Source organism: Filicampus tigris, chromosome 7, assembly GCF_054856515.1.
Source record: "Filicampus tigris isolate MCC_2025a chromosome 7, RoL_Ftig_1.0, whole genome shotgun sequence".
NCBI classification, from domain to species: domain Eukaryota; kingdom Metazoa; phylum Chordata; class Actinopteri; order Syngnathiformes; family Syngnathidae; genus Filicampus; species Filicampus tigris.
Genome location: NC_141223.1, coordinates 27,757,256 through 27,767,500, shown reverse-complemented (window position 1 = coordinate 27,767,500; position 10,245 = coordinate 27,757,256). Strand labels below are relative to the sequence as shown.

The 10,245-nt window shown below is 42.2% G+C and overlaps 1 protein-coding gene across 17 annotated transcripts in view; it reads left to right on the top strand.

Moving 5' to 3' along the window:
- The window catches only part of brip1 (BRCA1 interacting helicase 1), a 302,307-nt gene that overhangs the window by 178,870 nt on the left and 113,192 nt on the right, over positions 1-10,245 (top strand). For 10 of the 17 annotated variants that reach the window (XM_086034852.1, XM_086034843.1, XM_086034841.1 and 7 more), the window contains 3 exons: positions 1-263; positions 1,288-1,354; positions 3,822-5,400. The exon at positions 1-263 is cut by the window's left edge and continues 500 nt beyond it. The gene's annotated coding sequence lies outside the window, so the exon portion shown is untranslated. Of the gene's footprint in view, positions 264-1,287; positions 1,355-3,821; positions 5,401-6,208; positions 7,252-7,450; positions 7,609-10,245 lie in introns of those variants that run through there. The other 7 variants (XM_086034853.1, XM_086034839.1, XM_086034837.1 and 4 more) reach the window with 6 other exon arrangements.

Genomic DNA, 10,245 nt, shown 5'->3' with positions numbered 1-10,245 from the left:
ATTTATTTAGCATGAAAGTGCATTTCTATCCTGCCTCATGGGTCACCTTATCGTGACGGAGGGGTTTCTGTGTCCCATTGATGCGAGGAGCTAAGTTGTCTGGGGCTTTACGGCCCTTTGGACAACAATTTACCTTGACTGGATGCGGGCACCGGTGCCCCCTTCTGCTGCCTGGCCTGGAGATGGGACTCGATGGTGAACACCTGGCGGCCAGACCTGCACCAATGGGGCTCGGCCGGGCACAGCCCGAAAAGGAAATGAGGGTACCCCCTTCCCATAGGCTCATCACTCTTTACTGCTATGGAGAAAATCTGAAACAGCTTCTGACTACTGTGGAAAAGGAATTGAACACATTAAAACATTGGTTTGACATAAATACATTATTTCTAAACATAAAGAAAACCAAGTTAATTGTCTTTGGCACAAGACCAATCAAACACCAAGTCACAATTAGGGTAAAGTCAATTGAAATAGAGTGTATGAAAATAAATTCCTTGGAGTAATAATTGATGCAAAATTATGTTGGAAGTCAACATAGATAAGGTCAAAAGTAAAATGTCAAAAATCATAAGGATGATGTGCAAAAACCAGGGATGTCCTGAAAAATATGTCATTATACATATTATATTGTTCATTATGAGTACCATACCTGACCTATTGTGTGGAAATATGGGGAAACACCAAAAAAACAATACTCAGCCTGTTTTTAAACTACAAAAAAGAGTAATTAGAATGATTAATCAATCAAAATATACTGAACCAACACATCCGTTATTTATCAAATTAAACACTATGAAATTAGATGACCTGGTGAGTTTAAAATAGTACATAATAACCTGCTCTGCCACAATACTCAAAAGTTGTTCGAAATCAGAGAGAGTTGCTACGACTTAAGGGGTAAAAGTCTCCACAACGAATCCAAAACAGGAGCAAACATTGAGGAAAAAGTGTGTTTCTGTAAGAGGTGTTAATTTGTGTAATAATTTCGGAAGTGACTTGAATCGGTGTGAAACACTTGCTGTGTTCAAAAAATAGATTCAAAAGTGAAGAACCCAAAAACTATATAAATCAGTTATGAGTCATTAAATTGCTCCATATTTTTTTAATGTCAGATTGATTGTAATCTAATTAAATATTGAGAACACACAACAATGTGTACAAGAGGATAATGATAGATCTGCCTATGTATTGCATGTATGTAGGCATACAGTATGTATGCAAAAGTATAAGTGCAGTTGCATATATGAGTAAGTTTCTATATTGACATTTTTCCTTTTCTCCTCTTAGGACATTGTACATCGGTATGGGGCGGAGTGGCTATGTATGATCAAAATCATATTCCAGTGAAAAAAAGGTATGAGTTAATGTTGAACAATATAGAAGCCCTTTGGATACAGGTCCATTTACCACACATGAAACCAATACTAGTGGGCTGCTGCTATAGGCCTCCCAGTGCAAATCACAAGTATTTAGACGATATATGTGAAATGCTGGTATAAACGGTTGATCACGACTATGAAACATATCTTTTGGAAGACTTTAATATTGATGCACTCAATGAGAACTGCCCCATGTGGAAGAGAATATGATCTGTGGCCAAATAAGTCAGACAGTGACAACACCAACCAGAATATCTACGAACAAGTTTGGCAGTACAACTTGCATTGATCACATTTACACTAACAGACCAGAACAATGTTCCAAGCCAATATCATTTGAGGTGGGTTTCAATTACCACAATTTAATTGCTTTTGTGAGAAAGGCCAAACCACCAACAGTTGGTTCTAAAATTAACTATAGAAGATCCTATAAATAGTTTAATCAGACATTTTTTGTGGAAGAGGTTGAGAGAGTAAAATGGGCTAAAGTTGTAGTGAAGAAAACCCAGAAAAAGCTCTTAATATGTTTATGGAATTGTTTACAGAGATTGTTGATAAACATGCACCAATGATAATTTGGGGGGGGGTGATAATTTTTATGAATAAGGGCTGAGGGTCGCGGACGGAAGGGTACCCAGGTCAAGGGTGGAGGGTCGCGGCCGGACCGGCAAAAAGGGTCAAATGCCCAGCTCTGCCAATTAGTCTACATAAGAGAGGATCACACCACAAGACAAGATAGTTAAAACTATTTAGCGATTCCAAAACCCAGAACAAATCATTTAAAATCTTCAATAATCTATAGAGCAATCACAGGATGGAACTCATTACCTGATACGATCGAGAATATACAAAGTCCACTTTCAAAAATAAGTTAAAAAAAAATGCCTAATGGAAAGATAATCAAAATAAAGGAATGTTGGGGTTCATTTCCCTAACACATAGCTTGATGTGGGGTGAGATATGGGTATGTGAGGAACAGTTTTTTTTTAAAAATTACTTTATTATTATTATTATTGTTATTATTACTATTATTATTATTATTATTATTGTTGTTGTTGTTGTTGTTATTGTATCATTATTATTTTATACCTAGTACTCTATACTTATTTACTCTTACATATGTTGTATTGCTTTGCCTTTCACTTGTGTGGATCCCAGGAAGATTAGCTCTTGTAGATTGCAAGAGCTAATGGGGATCCAACAACAACAACAACAACAACAACAACTGACATGTTATTGTATTAATATGAAAGGAAAACATTAAAGTCAAACTACACAAAGAACAAGGGGTAGGACTAGATAAGTTCTCTGTACTTACTCCTTTTGAACATGTGACAGTGCTTAATGATAAACATTTGGTTTATTGTTTTTCTCTTAAATCCTCTTACTCCTACTAATTTTTTTTTCCTCTGTTATCTGTTTATATGTTAAATAAATAAAACAAACAAGCAAACAAACCACCTGTGGTAGTGGCCAAAGGGGTTAGAGTGCAATGTGAGCTGGGCAGCGGCTGAACCTGGCGACCTTGGCAATGGGAACCCTGATTACAAATGCTGGCTCAAGGGACATGAAATGTCACCTCTCTGGCATGGAAGGAGCCCGAGCTAATGTGGTAGGTGGAGAAGTTCTAAATAGATACAGTCGGGCTCCTCACACTGTTTGGGCTCTAGTACATTCCTCTTGAGAGGAGTTTGGACTCTCTTCCACTCTGGAGCTGCCCACGGTAAGAAGCGCCGAGCAGATGTGGGCATACTTCTTCTTACCTCCTGCCTTGTCACCTGTACATTAGAGTCCTCCCCAGTTGGGGAGGGTAGCCTCCTTCTACCTTCATGTGGGAGGACGGGTACTGATTGTTGTTTGTGTCTATGCACCAAACAATTCAGATCATCCATCCTTTTTGGAGGCCTTGGAGGGGATGCTGGAGAGCACTCCCACTGGGGAGTCCATCATTCTGCTCGGGAACTTCAATGCTCATATGGGAATTGAGAGTGAGACCTGGAAGGTCGTGAGGCCATCAGGGACAGGGTGGTGGTTCCCCCTTTTAAGAAGGGGTACCAGAGGCTGTGTTCCAACTTCAGTGGGATCACACTCCTTGTAGAGGCTAAGCCAACCCTTTAAGACACTTTGTGTCCTACTGGAAGGTTTTCATTGACGTGCTTTTGTCAGGGAATTCCACTATTAATGTAATTGTTGATTTATCTCACATTTCCCACCTGTATATCATGATTAAAATAAATTAAAACATAAACATCCATTCGTCATCCAAAAGCTATTGCTTGAGTGGGAGGCAAAACTGCCCCACGCCGTTTGGGCAGAAAACATGTCCCAAGCAGTAGCACAAACAAAAGATAGCAAGCACTAAAGCTGTTTCTGGTACAATACATGTATGTACAATGTAAATCTGGAAACATCAAACATTCACAACTGCATTTTGCGTTCAAGGTCGTTTGGGTCATCAGACATCTTCCTGATGGGACGATCATTCAAAATGGCTTCTACCTCACACATCACAGTGTGGAACCCATCGTCATCCAACAGCTGCTGGCGAAGGACAGAGTTGAGAACACGTCGTACCCTGCGTATTATACATTCCCAAACTCCACCATAATGAGACGCTGACGGTGAATTGAAACACCATTCAACTCCTGCTGAAATTAGAGCTCATGAATGCGTTCATGATTTAAATTAGCAACAGCCTCTCTCAGTTCCCTTTCATCTCCAATGACATTGGTTCCGTTGTCTGACTTGATATATGCCACTTGACCTCTTCTGCTTATGAATCGGCGTATCGCATTGATATAGGAGTGTGACTCAAGCGAGCTTGCAACCTCCAAATGAACTGCTCTATTCGCCAAGGAGGTAAAGATCACACCATAATGTTTGCAAGTTGTTCTGCCTCTCTTTACTCCTATAGGTCCAAAATAATCCACTCCAGTGTTTGTAAATGGAGGTAGGTCTGGAACAATTCTTTCCTTAGGAAAATCTGCCATCTTTTGCAGTATTGCTCTTCCATGATAATGTCTGCAGAAAAGGCATTCAGATATCATCTTCCTCACAGCTGCATTGGCATTAGTAATCCAGTACTTCCTGCGGATAGCAAACAGTGTATGATTTTGTCCACTGTGACCCAACAGTTGGTGATAATGCTTAAGAATACGCTTGGCAATGTGCTGATCCTTTGAAAGGATGAGAGGATGTTTTTCCTCCATTGGCATTGTTCCTTTACTTAGTCTACCACCAACTCTCAGGAGTCCATCCTCCCAAAATGGGTCATTTTTGCTTTAAACCATGTTTCATGTCTTTCTTTTTCCTCAAGGGGTAATAAATCTATCAAAGAATCATACATGCACCTTATTTCAACACAAGTTCATGAACCCATCAAGAGGTTTTTGCACTTCTGAAATATGACCATCTTGCATTAAACTTTGTATTAATGTTCTTAAATTGATAGCTTTATTAAGTTTTGCTTTTCTGCCAATTTGCAGTCCGTCTATCTTATCAGTGAGACCTTTAACAGAAAGTTTGATCACTCGTTTGGTAGTTTGTGTGTCACTATGGCTAGCCACAGAGCCCGCTGTGACTGCTGGCACACTAATGTTTGACAATGTGTCCATTTTTGCGGCGTGGTCCTCCATAACGGTAAAGCAAATACGTAAACAGTATGTAATCGACTGTCAGCAGATTGCAGCAAATTGTATGACGTGAAGTTTGTCAAATACCTTCGGCGACCCGAATTACACCCTTACTTTTGTGCACGTGTAATTAGATGGCCATCTAACGGTGGTAGCGCTACTGTCACGTACCTATCTCCAAAGAACGTTGCTCCGAAATCCAGCGATGAGAAGAATCATGGCGTCCTTCTCCTGTCGCAGGTCCAGAGGCAACTTCAACGGCATCCTGTCGAACGTCCAGCAGTGAAATCAGTGGCGTCCTTGTGTGGCGTCTCTTATCGGATATCCAGTGGTGAAATCAACAGCGTCCTTTTTTGTCATCTTCTCTCCCCCGTGGCCCAGTGCAGCAGGTGTGTAGATGAGACTCAGCTGATCACGCGTTGCTCCAAACACATGTGGCTCATCGCCGTCACCGTTGAACACGTCCAAATGTTAAGTGATGCAGAGTTGATGAACTTTCAAATGACTTGCAAACAGTTTTTTACTTTTTTTTTATTATTTATAAAAATTCTAAATATAGAGACTAAGCCAACGCTTTAAGCCACTTTGTGTCCTACCGTAAGATTTTAATTGACACGCTTTATTGTAGTGGTGATGATGAGTGAATGTCTGACACAAACTTGTCTGTTGAACACGAAGTCCATTTATTTTGTTGAAATAACCAAATCCTTTGGCTCTTCTTAACCCCAACCTTTCCAGTGGTTGAATGAACACACACGCATCACCTGTTGCCTTCACAGCGGTCAAAAAAATGTTTTCTCTTCCGAGCAACCCCGCCCAGGCAAAGGAAACTTACTTAAATAGGCTTTCCAATTAAACCACAAACAAGAAATACACTGTGCAACACTATGTACAATCATAATCTGCTCCTATACTCCTCATCGTCCCAGGTAAAGTGTATTCAGGGGTGCCAGAGAAGAGCGTATGTCGGGAAGTCGAATCTCTGAAGTCTTACAGTTTAAAAAATTGAGTTAAACACTGACACATAGTCAGTATGTCAAACCTTCTCTGAGTGAGGATGCAACACGGGGGCCCCACAGGGAACTGTCTTGGCTCCCTTCCTGTTCACCCTCTACACCTCGGACTTCAACTACAACACCCCTACCTGTCACCTGCAGAAGTTCTCTGACGACTCTGCGATTGTCGGCCTCATCACAGGCGGAGATGATCGGGAGTACAGAGAACTTACTCAGGGTTTTGTGGACTGGTGCCAGCAGAACCGCCTCCTGATCAATGCGGGGAAATCCAAAGAAATGGTGGTGGATTTCGGTAGGCGCCAGCACTCTTCACCTGCACCAGTGAATATCCGGGGAACAGATGTTGAGAGAGTCTCAACTTACAAGTACCTGGGTGTTCATCTGAACAATAAACTGGACTGGTGCGACAACACAGACGCCCTCTATAGGAAGAGTCAGAGCAGACTCTTCCTACTCAGGAGACTGAGGTCTTTTGGGGTTCAGGGGACACTCCTCAGGAACTTTTATGACTCGGTGGTTGCATCGGTCATCTTCCAGGGAGTGGTCACCTGAGCAGGCGGCGTCTCGGCCCGGGACAAGAACAAACTGGTCAAGAGGGCCGGCTCTGTCCTGGGCTGCTCCCTGGACTCTGTGGACTCGGTGGGGGACAGGAGGATGTTGGCCAAGCTGTCATCAATGCTGGGCAACCCGGACCACCCCTTCCAGGGTACCCTAACAGCACTCCACAGCACCTTCAGTGACAGACTGTTACACCCTCGCTGTGCAAAGGAGAGATTCCGCCGTTCCTTCTTGCCTGCTGCTGTCAGACTCTTTAACAAGAACATTGTGTAGTCTCTACAAACTGGCGGTCATTAGTGCAATTGTGCAGTCCTGCACCTGAGCTCATATCGTGCAATACCCAATATTCCCCACTACTGTAATACCGTGCAATACTCAACATTCCCCACTACTGTTAGTCTAGTTTTATTTTTATCCAATGCTGTTCCTTACATTTCACTACAGCACTGCAGCACTGTCACTTAGAGTATTTTTTCCTCTGTACTATGTACAGGCCGAAATGAGTGTTCCTCATATTTTTTATGTAGATGTAGGTTGGTGTGTATACACATCTGTATATACACATGTTACTGCATATATCTACATAGGTTTGATTCTAAATGTTTGCCGTCAATGTTATACATTAATGGCCACATTATGCCGCCGCCCCTGTGTGACCTATATCTTTGCTACTGTAACAATGAAAATTTCCCCACTGTGGGATCAATAAAGGCATTCTTATCTTATCTTATCTTATCTTATCTTAAACTCTCTTCCAGTCCTGATCTCTGTTGTTACTTAGTATTTTTGTTGATAAAGACTTTTTACTCTTCAACTTCTGTGTCATGTCTGCGTATGGGTCCAAATCCTGCTCCTCATGTGACAGAACGTACTGACCAGTCGTGGACCCAGCAGACACAAGCCGAAGACGTCACCACCTGCTCCTAACCATCCCCCCACCTCCAATCAGGGAGTGATTGTCTCACCGGCTGCTGCTTTGCCTTTTCACTGGGAACCTCTCATGTTGCTCCTCCACGATGGGTCGCTCAGGCCGCCGCAAGTAGATACGGGACTAGGTGAAGAAGTATGCAGTGAACGAGGTGCCAAGTATAGTGGCTTGGGTATAGGCTCGTAAAGACGTGTCTTGGAAAAATTTGAGGAGAAACCAGAATCTCTACTCGGACACCTACGTTGGCCAACCCGCGGGGGTCCCGTCTAAATGGCCAAACGGGCACCCAAAGAAGGGTCTGAAGGGAAGGCATCAATGGTGGACACTAAGGGTACAGGTTCAGAGTGACGCGACTTGGAAAAAGCTGACTTACGAGAGGAACCAGAACTTCTACTCGGGCGCCTACATTGGCCACCCCGCAGGTGTCCCGTGTAAATGGCCAACCCGGTCCAAGCGAGAGTCTGACGGTAAGGGTTCTGGAGTGGACACGGGGATCATCATCAGAAAAATGTGACAAAAACTGACAAAGGCTTGAATAATGACCGTGGAAGGGACTGGGAAAACTAAAATCAGTGTCAAAATCTGAATCGGACTAAGGGATCATCATCGCAAAAACGTGACAAAAACTGACAAGGCCGGGGTAGGGACCGGGAAAACGAAAATCAGTATCAAAATCTGAATCGTAACCTAAGGAATCATACAAAAACTGAGGAGGGTTTGAAAAAGCAGGAAGCCCAAAGTCAATGTCAGAATCAGAAAGGAGATTAACCAAATGTCAGGTTAATCAATTAGATTATTATTATTTCATAACACAACACCAATGAAGAGGAAGACACTCAGTTCCTTGTTAACAGCTCATGAGGAGAAAGGAGAGATAGTACTATTTCTGCTTCCCGCTGTCCTCGTGAGGAGAACGCCTCATACGTTCTAACCTTATCTCTCCATAATCTCTCTTTATTAACTTTCAGGATTCCCTGGTTACATGGGTGTTTCCAACCTAAGTGGCGGGGAACTTATGCAAGCCATTGGAAACACTTGGACTTGTTTCTCTATGTGTGTGTGTATGTGAGTGAAAGATTACTGTGTTCATGCGTCATAATTATGCCAAAGCATTACATTGCAAAAACATTCAGTAACATCCACAACCTTCTAAACCTTATCAGATGGTGTCAAAAAGTCTGCTATTGATAGATATGAAAGCAGAAGCAATTTCTTCATTGCGAGCACATACAAGAGCGGAAGCAATATTCTTCTTTGCAGGCAAATATCACATTGTTCTTATGTTTAGTTTACAATACATATATTGTAAACTAAGTCACTCAAACATATGTTCATTTAGCATAATCAGCAAATGTCTGATAACTATTTTATAATTATTCCTTCATCTCCCAACCTGTTTATCCCTCATTTGCGCGCAATCATTCATCATGACACAAAACTCACATCAGTCTTTATTAAATGCAATCATTCATTCTGAGCAAGTATAGTAATGCCCAGAAGGCAACTCTTGGAGTTACCCAAAAATGTCAAAAGACTCAGGAAAAGACAATTACCAACCAAGATGTTTTTGTAAACCTGGATGCCTGTGTCATCGGTTTCTCCCTTGTCCACCTGTCACAGCTGAGGATACAATTCGCCCAATCCAGCAGTCATGGGATTAATGGCTGCAGCAATCAATTGGTTAAGAAGCGCCCAAATGGAAATACAACAACATCCACACAAAGTTGAGATAGCTGTGAACACACAGAGAGAAACTAACACAGAGAACACAAGGTTCTGATATTTACTAAACATTTTTCCCCACCACTCAGACCACAAGGTTGTGGTCACTTCAGAATGCTCCTTCATTTTCCTGTTGAGGTTGTGAAGGCACTTGTCAGCGACCCATCAGGGGCTGTGTTATTCAGGATAAAATACAGCACTCAGACCCAACATTCCACATATGACATTTGTCTTTGCCAGGAGCGTATCCACCGCAACGCGGTTCGGAAACGCTAAGAGTGAGGTGGCTGCCAATTGCTCTTTTATGGCCAAAAAGCCCTCCTCAGTGTAGTTTCCCAGCTTCTGAATGTTGTAGTGGAGGTAGTTGATTCCATCAACATTTTAGTTTGACGAAACACACGAAAATGGATTCTATCAATTTGGATCTGGAACTCCCCTGGGCACTCCAATCGCATCAATGTCGGTGGGGTCCCCATTTTTCCACGAGACACTCACTTTGTCCAAATTAGATTTTCCATAGTTGCCCCATAAGATAGTGTAGTCGCCTCTATCTGGTTCACTGTAGATGAAAACATAGTAACAGGTAAGAGCAGTAACGCCAATGCACAAACACCAGTCCCATTTTTAAGGCTATCAAAAATGTGTTCTTTCCGCATAAGCAGAGTAGATATATATTAAGAAAGATCAGGGCAGCTGTCAGCGTGGTTGCACAACAGGAACGTGGAATACAGCTAATGAAATATTGTCATGTCGGACAGAAACACTAATTGGGACCAGTGTCTTATAATATCTTCACTGACCATCTGGTATTTTCAGATACTACAAATTTGCACCCACCTTGTTGTCAGACTTCAGCTCACCTTTCCCATCCAGTGTTTCTACCGAGATGACCCTTTTTACAATGTAAACGATGAATCCATGTGCTTCTCTTTGGTCATGCATTACCTTGAAATTATAAAACCATCATTCACAACCTGTGATTTGACCTACTCACCAGAGCTGCTTTCCCC